The 13,908-nt window shown below is 41.0% G+C and overlaps 1 protein-coding gene across 1 annotated transcript in view; it reads left to right on the top strand.

Moving 5' to 3' along the window:
- The first annotated feature begins 2,287 nt into the window (after window positions 1–2,287).
- synpo (synaptopodin) overlaps window positions 2,288–13,908 on the top strand; it is a 39,391-nt gene continuing 27,770 nt past the window's right edge. The window contains exon 1 of the mRNA XM_079671934.1: window positions 2,288–2,302. The gene's annotated coding sequence lies outside the window, so the exon portion shown is untranslated. The remainder of the gene's footprint in view (window positions 2,303–13,908) is intronic.

Below are 13,908 nucleotides of genomic sequence, written 5' to 3'. Positions count from 1 at the left end.
GGAACAACATGCTGCTAAGAAAGCCAAGTGTCAGCATCTTCTCCTCATTATAGATTGCTGTTTTTATTATGAGAATCAGATTTTCAAGCTCAACATTTAAACTGCTAAATATCAAGCTCCATGTAGTGTTATTGTCTTATCTAAATATGGAGTGATGGCTACTAGCCAAAAGCTTCAACTCTGTCCCAACATAAAACGTAATCATAAAAGAAATGCTTAATAATGATAGGGATTTCACCTCTGAGGTGGGAAAATGCATTTCCTTAAGTTAAGCACTGAGCCTGTTTTTCAGGTCTCAGGCTCGAAAATGACATTCCCAGAACAAATGACCATATCTTCCCTTCTAAAAGGGTTAAATCAATAATCTTTTTTCTCAAAGTAATGATAAACCTGTGAGTTGGATGTAGAAAAGTCAGAATCAATAGAGATTTTTTTTATTTTCAAGAAAATTCAGATTGAACATAGTAAAACTGTAAATTATAGTGTCCGTCCAAAAATTATTTTTTACTTATAGTGAAAACTAACCTTGGATGATGGTAAGGTAGACTAAAAGCTTTAGGAATCCAAAGTACAACATATAATAAGTACCTTGTATCAAGATTGATGCAAAACAAGTGATATTTGACCTTTTTAGAGAGGTTTAGCAAAAGAAACCCACTTCTGGGGTCATTTGGGTGGATTTTCCATATCTTTGGCCCCCCTTGGTAAATTTTTCTGATTGACATCTCTTTCTAACCGTCACAGCCAATGGAATCGAGGGAACGTTCCCCATATACACAAGTTTACTAAATAAGGAGTGAGAGAGAAGCGTAGAAAAACCGGAAGCAGCGCTAATCTCTGGTGGCTACCATTAGCAGCTAATTCTTCTTCTCCGATTTTTGCATAAAAATGGAATTATGGATTATCAATATTTTTTTCAAAGTGAAAGACACATTGCTATAACCTATGGATTAACCTTCAGCCGCGTTTTTTTCTCGTTTTAATGCCATTGAACACGACTTTTGATCAGAATAACAGCTAAAGTGAACATATCTCCGTGTTTTGCTACCTAAATCTACTCGTGTGTCGTCTGTATTTGCTTCCCCTGTCACGAGTTCTGATCGCTCAGTGATAATCCTTATATTTCTATAATCTGTGGACTCTCAGGATGTTATCTAAGCTTGTTTGTGCAGAGCCAATAATTATATCAATCAGTGTAGCTAGAGTTCTGTGCTAACGGCCTTAAGATTGTTTCGCTCGTAGCTAATTCAGAGGCTTAGCGCTAGCTTTGTGTTTTAAAAAAAAAAAAGATCAGTTAGCTGAGTTTCTTCCCGTTACATGGATATAAAACATTCATAGTTTATTGAATATTAAGATGCCCTCAGACGCTGTTTCCTGCAGATGAGGGCAACCGGTATCGGGGGTGCTGTGTAGAAGAGGTTTATCAAGTCAACCAATCTCAGAGAATCATACATCGGATGTTATGGTTGTGCATTCTAAATAACTGTTGATTTACTTCTAACTCTAACTCACTCTTGATGACTATGCATACATGTTAGATTAATGACTGCTCTTTGCTTTCTGTGAGAACTTCTTATGTGTTATTGTCTGGCATGAGGGACAAAGCAACTAATATACAACAACTTTTGTCACCTTTTGTCTATGTTATGTCTACTTTCTCTGACTTTCAATCATTTATTTGCTGTCAGTGAACACTTAGATATCATCTTTGGCCTGCTGCCTTTTTTGTGGGAGGAGTGTTTAGATCAGTGGTCGCCAACCAGTCGATCGCGATCGACCGGTCGATCGCGAGTGTGGTGCGGGTAGATCGCGGACCGTTAAAAAAAAAGTAACAAAAGAAAGAAAAATTAAATTAAAATAATAATGTTTGAAAAATACGTTTTTAGATGTAAACCTATCATCCACCACCCCATTAGCAGGTGCCACTTGATTGACGTATATTTGAGACACCTCAATAATATAATACATTAACCGTGCTTTACGTGAACCTCATCATGACACAAGAGACGACGGCCGGACTGTAATTTCCCGTGTTCAGTGAACGCAACAGAGGCAAGACACCAGACCAATCAGAGAGTTGCATGGAAATACACGTGTGCTTGTGTCATTCAAGCTCGGCTCTGTGTGTGTGTGTGGCGATAGCGCATTTAGTGTGATAGAGAGGGAGTGAGAGAGAGAGGTACCGGTGCTAGCTGGGACTGTGATGTTAGCATCTGGTTAGCTAGCTGCACTAACGGACATGAGGAGCCGTTTCCACAACAAGCTGGAGGAGAGTCCTCTCCTGTCAGACTGAGGGGCTCAGGTGAGCTAAAGGACTCTTGAGTGTTTAGAACCGTTTTATCACAAATTATTCAAAAGATTATTTCCGCGGCACACCTTCATATGATCATTATAGTTATACAAACAATGAGAGAATAAATGAAAAAAAGGTATGAAATAGCCTACTATATGGCCGTAAAACAAGAATACAGTTTAATGTGATTTGTAAAATATCCATAAAGAAAAAGAAAATCTGTTTACAATTCTGTTTCATATGGGTGCTGAGAGAGGTATCCATAGATCTCTGCATGTTGCTCTCAAAGTGAACCAGATTGATGCTTTCAACTTCAATATTTAAAAAAAAATCTTCCCGGGGGAGAATCCCCCCGGACCCCCGTTGAGGTCCGCCCCCCAATAGCACTTTACCCCTGTCTATATGCCGTGAGCTGATTATGGAGCCTTCATTGTAACAGTAATTCAGATGCAATTAGCCTATATAAAAGACCTCAAATTGGAAGCATTGTCTGGGCCGTTCTTTTTCACTCAATTCTGCAATAGGTAGATCTTGCCTTTCACCTAGGCCGAGGTCGGGGATCTTGGGCTTAAAAAGGTTGGTGACCACTGGTTTAGATGATTAAATATATGTCGCTACATGCATCATATGGTATTATTCTTCTAAATTTCGTTTGCCAAACTTTTTTGAGTGTGAGCTGTCATTAATTTCCCTGCTAATTGTATTATCTAACAGCTGATGCCACAGATGCAGGGGATGCATTTGTATTCAATATTCATTGTGTTTAAGGCCAAAGTAATCTCCTCTTCCACCTGTGCACATACTTAAAAAACTCTAGACCTTCGCCCACTGAATTAATGAGAGCATGATCTGTAAAATAGTTTTATAGATGCTAAAGCTCAGCTGTGGAAACAGAGTTAGAGTTAAGATCCCAAAGCGACCGTCGGCAGAGAACTGAGGGAAAATTTACACATTTCTGTCATGCCTTAGGAATTTAAGACAGATTATACTTTGCTATCTCTGCTCAAAAAACAAAAAATAGGAACATATAATGTGATCATCATAACATAGTCTGTGTTAAAGCTAATTGTAGTCGGAGAGAATGATTGTGAAGCAGAAAAAAACTAAACTTATAGGCTTGAAAAACAGAAAACCAGGATATAAGTGAAATGAGTGAAGATAAGACTGATGAGAGGATGGAGATTGTATTCACGAGTGTTTGAGACATTTCCAAAATATTTGTTATTTACATAAGGATATCTGCTGTCGGAGGACTAGTGATGTTTATCTGCAGACAGGGCAGAGGAGTCTTTCACTGTCAGGACGTCCTAAGCATTGCCAGGCCTGGTTATGGTAGAAGTGGCTGCTGAGAGAGTCTGGGTAGACAGGGGTTTGTTGGGCGCTTGTCTAAACCATGTTTTCCCTTTAATTTCCTGTTGATGGGTCTCACAGATCTGATTTCCTGCCTACGCATGAAAGATAATCTTGCTGCCAGCCCGCTGACTTCGGTGGGGGAGTATTTCACTTCAATGAGCCACAGCGACTTTACCTAAACCCCCAAAAAAACCTCCACCCCCATCATTGTTGGAAGAAGGACCTCTCATTACGTGTTCATTATTTCATTTTTATAAAGGTCGATGGGAGAGTGTGCATTGGAGAGAAACAGAATAGGAGTTAGTGTAGGCAGAAGTATATAATACATTTGACTACTGAGGTAACAATATAATCTAGTTTTTACAACTAACACTGGCAGCAACAACCTTAATAAAAAGCTGGTTTCATACACTACGTCTGACATTGGCCAGTAATGATATTGCAGTGCAGGAGAAGTGGCTTGGCCTGGTCGCAGGGTAGAAGAATGTAAAAAGAAAAATTGGAATAATGAAGATCAAGGACGCAGAGGGAGAGAGAGAGAGAGGAGTCCTGAGGGAAGAAAATATGTCTTCAAAGGAGGGGAACATTTAGGTCTGGGACCAATCTGAAGCATCTGTCACTCCTTTCCTGTGTAGCGTCCTCTGATATTGGTGGAGACAAAGCAACAAGGACTCTTCATAGGTATTCACATTTTCTGCAATTACATGCATCTTCTTCCCATGTGTGTCTGTAAACTATTTGTGTTCAAACAAGATGCTAGTGAGCAACATTCATCTACCAATCACATTAGCATTAGCAGGGGTGCACAATGGAAAGTGTGTGCACACAGCAGCTGAGCTGACCCACCGCGGCAGGTATGGGACATGACTCCAAGCCGTGCAGTAGTAATACATCCCTGACATATTTCCATTTGATGGAGGATGGATGAGCTTGACCCCTGAGTACTTGACCTTGTTCACCCTCTAGCAAGAGCAATGCATTCCCCACTGTAACAACATCACTCTGTTCAGCATTAGAAAACGTTCCGCTTGCTGGATGTTGAAAGAGGAGACCACCTCTGAGGTGTAGTTTCATACAGATTGGAGTCACATGTAGACGTTTGAGTTTCTGTTCAGATATTCCTCTAAATGAGTAAAACAACATGTGGGTGTAAGCCTTAGGATTGCAGTGACTTTGTGTTTCGGGTGTAGCTTGCACAACATTGTTAGCAGGAACTTGTGTTCAACATGATGTGTTATCGGTTAACGTTTTTTTTCCCCTCCTTTACTTCACTCAGTTCATAAGTATTTTCATGCTGAGGGTTATCATAACATGACCTCATGAAAAGCTAAACAAAGCATTCCTTCTGCGCAGAAAGAAACATCTTTCCCCACATATTTTCATTTTTCTCCTCTTATTCAAAGCTTTTATTAACGTTTTCACTTTCTTCTCCTTTTTTTATAATTCTGTAGCCCTCTTTCCATTTGTCCATCCCTCCTTTTTTCTCTCCTCCTGGTCCACCCAGCCCCTAATTAGAGGGAAGTTAAAATAGGAATGCCGTGCTAAGCTTTGGCAGACCAAAAGTCGGGCAAAATCGGGTTTGCTGCCAGACGAGAAACCTTTTGGGAACGTTTGCCAGCACAATGCCTTTAAGTGGGTCACGAAAACTAAAACCCAGACATGACTTTTTAGTGCTTAAAACAACCCTCTGGAGGCAGAGAGCTCCAACCAGAAGGTCAAACATCCCCTCAATCAGGAGTCCTAAATCCCAGACACCTCCGGGGCCGTGGAGCTGAATTTATTAGTGAGCTTTACTCTGGCTTGATCACCTGTGGGCTGGAACAGGAGAAGGTGGTTTTTCTTGAGTCAGCCTGAACAGGAACTTGGTACCGCTAGCTATTTATTTTCAAATGTTCTTATTCAGCACTGTAACTAGAGAGGCCCAGATGGCTGCCGCTGGCTCGATTGGCAGGCGTGTATGTCAGGCTGTTTATATTTGGGTCTGTGTCTCCAGGGATACTCTCATAACTTACACGGCTCTTACACCACAACCTGATCCGATTACAAAAACAGTACATTGCCAAAGATGTTATTGTTGTTTTTTTTCATTCATTTTCATAATTGCGTGATGGTTTTTCCTGTTTAACTTTAATCGATTAGGACATCTTTTCAGAGTTCTTGTTTATCGTGTTTTTTTGGGATGTTAAACATTGTATCCTTGCATGCTAGTGATAAATAAAACACAGTACTTTTTTTTGTGGCAATGCCTTGTTTTGTGAAAATATGATTTTAAGTTAAAAACCTGAGCTGAACCCATTTCTGTGTTCATCAGCCTCTACTGTATGTGCAGTTTTTGAAAACGGAGGCAGTTGTCACATATTTGTTTTAATGGGTTGTGTGGTGTTGCATTACATTACTAAAGGTTTATGAGGGGAAATTTGGTAAAGCCCAAGCTGACAGTTAACCTTGGCTGCAACCAGTAATTAGACTTCCCATTGGAAAGCACACACAATGGTTACTGACTCAGATTTAGGAGGCAGAATGCTGGTTTGGATGTCCTCCCAGAAGAAATGGTCCTCTCTTTGATTCTACAGACAATAACATTGTGTCGCTCTAGTGTGGGCTTTCAGTCTTGTGTCGACTTGATTGGTCACATCCTGCATTTAGTACGGTTAGGGCTTCGTAGTGTGATGCTCCTTGCACAGAGGAACAGCCAACATATTGTAAAGGAATAGCAGGACATTTTGGGAATCAAGCTCTTTTGCTTTTTTGTTGAAGGTTAAATGAGAAGATCGATATCCTTTTCAGGATTTTACGCTATATAATGCTTAGCTTAGTATAAACACAGAAACAGGGGGCAACAGATAGCCTGGCTCTGTCCTAGGGGAACAAAGTGTACCTACCAGCATCTTTTAGAGGTCATTAATTAATACTTTATATGGGGATTGTTTCATCCGTACAAAACAACATTGTAGAGTCACTGCAGATGTTATTATAGGATGGGTGAAATGTTATCATACTTACCCTTTAAATTATGGCTGAAAGTTATGCATCATTTAAACGCTTTGTGTGCTGTCACAGGTTGGTATTCGCTCGCTCTCAGCTACGCTGCGGCACTGCCTCAGCCCCACCAACAATTGGCCTCTTTGCCAATTTTTGGATAAGCCGAAGTAAGTCGAATTGGAAAGGAAGCCACAGACTTTAATACAGACTATACTAAAGCTTCATACTCAACAGAAACATGTGAGAGTGAAAATACCAATCTTTTCATCTAACTCTCTGCAATGAAGCAACCAAGCACATTTCCCAAAATGTCAAACTATTTAAAAGAGGACAGCTGAATTAGATTTTTCTTTCAACATCTAGTTGTAATTGTTTCATCTGCTTCTGAGCTTCTGATTGACTTCTACTCCTCTTCTTGTAACTTCCTGAAAGACTCATTCTCTAACTATTTATTGTTTACAGAATAAAATATGAGGGTTATGAGACATGTTGCACTCAGCCGAGAGTCTGAAAATGCAGCCCACACAACATTCAAACTTTGCTCCCTTTCTCAGGCAATGCTTGGCGGAAACATGGTGAGTTACTCTTTTCCTTAAATGGAGTCTGACCTAACTTGTGCTAGAATGCTCAGGGAGGAGGAGGAGGAGGAGGAGGAGGAGGAGGAGGAGGAGGAGGAGGAGGAGGGGGTCTTTCAGGGGAGGCTTCTTAGAGAAGCACAGTACCTTTGTATTCATTCTCGCTGGCAAACAGGTGGCCAGGAAGTGACACATGGAAAGTGCTGCTATCACACCAAACACAAACCTATTTATTTCAGCAAACCTCCACTTCCTCAGTCATCTCTCAACACACACACCCACTGCCTATCATCAGGGTTTGAGACACACACTCACACCCTCTCTATCCTGTCCAAACCGTGTGTAATATACACTGTCACATATAACTAACATCACATTGTTGTAGGTGTGTATCTTGGCTCATGGTCGCAGCTTTAAGTGAAATAATAAAGATTTGCTGCTCTAGCTCATGTACTGTATGTCTGATCAGCAAGATTGCACAGTAGTACACTAGAGGATGCTGTTTTTATTCCTTCACCTGTTAATAGATTCAAGATGTGGGTTGTCCGTATGAATCTGTATTTTGGCCTTGATCAGAGCAAAAGAAAATGTATTCAAAGAGTATGTTTTCGGGGGCAAAGAGAAGCTGGATGTGGATTTCACCATGACGGTTCTCTAACTTAAATACTTTAGTGGAAAATGAAACAAAGGTGTATTCAGATGGCATATCACGTCGCTGACATCTGTTTCAGCATCATGTTGAATAAATCTTTTTTGTACTCGTCTGCCATGACATAATCTAGATGTACTGCCCATAATCAGTCAACTCTGTCTGCTTTGATGTTCTCTGTATCACTTCTGGCAAACAGTAATGCCAGCTATGTCTTGTCTGATCATAGAGATGTTACACTTTTCCAGATTTTTCGGTGGTTTTCATGATGGCTACAGTCTGTCAATCTCTCACAAGTAATCTTAGGGGAAATTTGAGTGGAAATAAATGACATTCCTCATTGAACCCCTCCTCTCCTTCTGTAGAGCATTAGGACAGAAACCAAGAAAGACAACATCAGGGCTGATAAGACGCTTGGCTGCCTGCCCTGCACAAAACAACAAAGCATAAAGCATCCTAATTCTACCATATCAGTTTTGGAAATACCCGCCAGGCCTTGGATGTCTGAGTTCTTTGTGTGTTGGTTTGCTTCAAGCTTGTCCTGCAAAGAGAGGGCTAGCAGACGAAGGATTCATTCGGCTGTTGTTGAAAGGCAGATTTAGCACCCCGCGTCCAGTTAGTCAGCCATCCCAGCCTGGGCCTGCTCCATGCCTACTTTCTCCACACATCTGTAAAAGCTTAAAACTCATTGGGCTGGATCGCACAGACAGAGCTGGGCTTTGTCAGACCTCAGATTCTCTGCCAGGACTAAATGGATTAGACTCTGTCAGAGAGCACCAGGGGAGGACCGAGTTCACTGCCCCCGACCAGCAGCACCAGCCCCTTTTTAGTTCATCAGAGCACTGGTCTGCACAGTGCCAGCGACTGGGTGACTGCTCTCCATCCAACTGAAGGGGTTTTTCTTTGAGAGCAATAGAGAGTGAGGCAATGCAGCCAACAGAGTCATGGGCATAAGAACACAACAAAAGACTGAACAAAGGCATAGAGGGTGGTCTAAATAGACTACACAAATGCCTCTCTTCATTTGATGACTTTTGCTTTTAAGCAGTAGCAGCTTACCCTGGTATTTCTGTCTAAATACCTCCTCGTCTCTTTCCTCATTCTGTCACCTTCCCTCTCCTTCTCCTAAGTTTTGTTTTCATCTCCAGGCCTCTCACTCGGGTGCCATATAATGGTATGTGTTTTGATTGGTGCAGCACGGGGAAGTCGGGCATTGTCTGGACAGGATCTATGCTGAGATCAGCAGATAGATCGGATGGCGGTTTAGGGCAGTGCTCGAGCTACCAACGTCATCTTTGTTTTACTTGGACCTCGCAAACACTTAGCTAATCCTAGAAAAGGGCCAGACATGCAGGAAATAGGAACTTATGAAAACAAGCGACCAGTCGGGCGTTATTATTATGTCGAACTGATTCATTAGAAATATGTTACTGTTAGTTATGTGTCCAGATGTTATCAGACATCTTGTTTTCATTTTTGATACACTGAAATCAAATGTAATCAAAATGATAGATAACTGGAGAAAATAATATCAAGATTGGTCATTTATTCCTGCTACTTCCCATCTGTACATGTTTTGTTTTAATGGTTTGGACTTCACCTTTAGCCTTTCTAGTATATGTTGTCTGAGCATCCTAAATGGCTGATTTCATGGTTGGTTACGGTCCACCCTAGTGTTACAATAGTCAGAAGCTCACAGGCTGGGCTGCCTCTGGTTTTGCACAAGGGGGCTGACACTGAAAGGAAGCAGACAACTGATTTATGTTTTCTGGCAAAAAAAGTTGACAATTAATTCCTGGCTTCGGGATCAAATTACAACACGCTTGGGCTGTTGTGGCAGGGGTGGCTGACCTGAAATAGCTGGTCTGTCAGTGCCATGAATCTGCTATGATATAGAGGGGTTGGTAGCCAATATGAAACAGAGCGTGAATGGTAATATATCGCATATGGTGTTCCACACTTTGATCAGTGAAGAGAGAAGTCAACATGTTTCAAGACTTCTGTTCAGATGTATCAAATAGGCTTGCTACAGTAGATGCATTTTCATTGTTTACAGTAAATGTATGCAATAAATCCCCAGGCCGCTTCAAAATGCTGACATGACACCAAAAAAGTAATGTTTTATCTTTCTGTCAACATTTTCAAATATTTTCAGTAAACTTTATTTTGCTGCATGTTGTCTTACAGACATGGACAGACTGAAATGTTGACCTGATAACGGGGGTGAATGAAAAGTTAAGGATTCACCAAAATAATTCAATTCATGAACATTTGCACTAAAAACAAATGACTTGGAACCACCAAGGCCAATAGGATACATCACCTGGGAACCATGGTTGCAAATTGCATGGTCGATCCAAAGGGGTTGATATAAGTCAGTGTGAATCCAAAGTGGAGGACTGGCCAACCAGTAGACCAACATGATAGAGGCAAACTCATACTTTATAAGTTTACAGTGGTTTTCTTTTTCCCAAAAAGTGTAGGCTGGAAAGTAAACGTTAGTTCTGGCCAAACCGTCGAATTACAACTTCTGTGTCAGTTACGGGATGCTATTGGACCAAAAAAGACTTCTCCATTCTCATTGATTTACATTGGGAAAGTTGTTTCAGTTAAACAGCATATCATTTTTTGAGGTAAATTTGAATAGCCCTTATTCAAATCTTTGAGCGCTAATAGTTTTGAAATAGCCAACGATTTATTTTCCTTCTTCTATTCACATTCGTTGATGCAGAAGATTGCTGGAAGGTTTAGGAGAGATATGGGTATTTCTGTACTGCAAGTCGAGCCATTTTTTTCTTCATGCAGCACTAATCAGCCCGAGTAAGAATGAATTGGCCGCCGCCTTACATGCTGTATGCAGTTCTGTTAATATACCATGCGGCAACCAAATACAGGAACATCTGAAAATCCTTAGCGTAGTTTTGCAGTCTGCCAATTCTCCAAAATAGCCATATTGATGGTAGATTGGCTATTTAAAATGGCAAGTCTATTCAGGTTATCCCGTGACATGCTAGTGATAATTCTCTCTGACCAATCGGTGGTCTGCAGTGTTTTAACTCCGGCTCAGCCTTGACTGTTTTTAAGTGAAGACCTGCCATACTATACAGCGGAAAAGCTGCAAACAGAGCATAGAGGGATGGAGCAGTGTCACAGAGCTGTCATGATGTGTGGTCTCCTTGTCTTTTCCAGTTCATCAGAATTCATCTTTTGTGTTACACTTAGCACTGCTGTCAGTGACAAACTGGCCAGAGGGACAGTTACACTGAATTCAGAATAAATGCCCAGTTTGTTGAAATAACTTCCTCTCCTTCAGGGGTGGACTCCGCCTGGTATTCTGTGGGATTCAAGGCCTCTGAGGCTTTCCACAGTGTGTCATTTCCTCCCTGGAATCTGTGGATTAGTCATATCACTTCCTAATTTCATTGCCAGGCAGCGGCCCATTCGGCTGCAGCTCTTCTTTATCCCTGGCTGCTTTTATGGCCTTTGGTTGTGCCACGGTCAGCACATGTCCACTGCTGTCAAAAACATTTCCTTTGCTTTTCTTTTTACTTTCTAATTTAGCAGTTGGAAATGTATATGCAACTGTAATCCATTTCAATCTGATTCCCAGGCTTTGAATGGCATTTGGCGGAGGACTTTATTGTGCGGCCAAAGGCACACGGCACTTATCCAACATCTTTCAAAACCATACCCGTATATGGTGTTGATTAGACTGCTAAAAACACATTTAGTTGCTCTGCTTTGATGGTAAGTTCAACTCTAAGTAATAAAGTCCTGGAGTGTGTCACAAAAATTGGAGAGTGTTAATGAGGAAACTGTTGCATTGACACTTTATTCCCTAAACTGAAACGCTCTCTGTGAGGCAGATACTGCTCTCTTTCCTGAAGCATGATTTGGCTGCTGGTTGCATAAAAAAAAAGTAAAGGAAGAAAAAAACCAACTTTCCATCCAGCTCCGAGGCAGCCCCTGGATCTGCTTGTGGAAGTTTTAATGGGAGTCAGATGTGCCCCTAATCAAAGGAATATGGCGGGAAATGTTAGTGAGCCAAAGGCAAAGAGAAATGGCACTACAGGAACTGTGATAAGATTCTAACGACAGTAACAAATTACACCCCTTGACTTCAGAGCCAACAAACAAGCTCACTGTTTGCCTCGAGTTGTTCTTACCTCTTCTGGGGACACGGTCATATGATAGTGTTAAACGAAATGTTACGAGGTGTTGTACATTATGTGGCTAAGGACAAAATTGCTTTTGAAACATGGATAGGCTTTTTTTTGTATAGTGGCTAGAACAACAGTCTTCTCACATATTTATGTTATCAGCCACGAAAATACATTTTCCTAATATAGCTTGGTATTTAGAGGAGCATTTAGCTGCTAATGAACTAGACATTTGTCTTAAGAACTGAATGAGACCAAAAACACACCTAAAGGGAGTTAGGGTATTCAACTTACATTTGTCACATGCCAGAAATGTGACTCCATGTTAGTGCTATTGTTGCTCCATGTCTGCTTGATATGCAAATCTGCATTTGCTCACTAATGAGTTAGCCTAATGGACTAAATGGTGATATTATGTCAGTGTTGTGTTATCCAACGAACAATGTGTTAGTGCAGGTTTATGTGCCTCTGCCTCTACTAAAAGAAAATACAATTTAGATAACAAAAGATTAAATTGCATGATGATATATTGTCTGTACTTTAGTAAGCAATAAAGTATAAATATTACTGTCCTTTTAGTTAAGTTTTGACTGATATTAACCAACTGCAGTCACAGCTTATTTTTAACATTCTTTGTCACTCCCAAGAGCGTCTTATATTTTCAATGTAATGATTTTCTCTTCACAAAAGAAACATTCACTGTTGCTCAGCATTTTTTTAGCGCTGATGCTGCACATGTTCTTAACACTCTGGTAATACCACAGTAGCTTGCTCTATCCTGTCACAATGGCTTAGTGCCTATCTACTCACCCACTGCACCCAACCTCGCTTTGTCTTTCTCTCAGTCCCTCTGTTTTCCAATCATGCATCCTACTTATTATACATGTCAGTGCCTGAGCATGCCCAGAGAACGTCTGACCATCAGTTAGGCGACAGCAAGAAAATGGAAGTGATGATGTAATGTGCTGATACGCGTTCACAGGCTCAGCTATTTGTATTTGTCAGACCACAAGCTCTTTTCCTCTGCCTGTAGACTAAACATAGTCACACACAGAATGGCACACACAGGGTGCATGCTCGCTCATGTGCTCAAAATCAAATGTTGCCACAGACATTAAACACATATCATATGCAACATCAGACCGACAGCCTCACAAAATGACTTGCCAAAGTATTGTATATCTAATTTGTCACTCATGTGGCGGTCCATGGGGTAGCTCTCTTCTTTGGTGACTTTAACTGTTTCTGAAGCTTCATTTGCATCCATCTGACTCTCACAGACGAACCGCAGAGCCGTGACGACTTTCACTTTAACTCCCATAAAACTACTCTATGCAAAAAGAGAGATGGGAAAGCAGCAAAATTACACACTTTTCTCCCAACTCCCTTGGTTCATATGAGAACATCTTTGGTGTAAGAGTGCTAATTCAAAAGTACCTAAGTGACAATAAACTGTTTAAAAAAATAACACACCATGTAGTAAGCCTGTCGAAGCAGGTTTTGTCTATTTACAACACACTCATTGCTGCTGTCTGGAATGCCTGCTTTTGACTGGAAAAGCTATAATCAAGAGAGCTTCAGGCTATTGCTTCCACACAGGAGAGGTTATGGGTACTTGACGGTGTGCATGAACTATATGTCTTCCTCAGTCGTGCATTGCAAACGCTTGTGTGGGATGCCTAAAAAAAAGAGCGTTTGATGTCTGTTTTTATTTAGCCCGTGATATCATCATCCAGGTGGCTGGCTTACAACAGTGGTCGAGGGGTTTTCTTGAGGCATGGGTAGTTTTTCCATAAAAATGGTATCTGCTGAAAAAACACGTCTACTTAATTAGTCACTGTAAAGAGCGAAAAATAGTTTCCTACCCGAACCCATATGCTGAGCAGATGGGGTTTA

Source organism: Notothenia rossii (genome assembly GCF_949606895.1).
Source record: "Notothenia rossii genome assembly, chromosome: 3".
Taxonomy (NCBI): Eukaryota; Metazoa; Chordata; class Actinopteri; order Perciformes; family Nototheniidae; genus Notothenia; species Notothenia rossii.
Note: the sequence above shows the minus strand (reverse complement) of the source record. Positions and strands in the feature narration are given on the sequence as shown.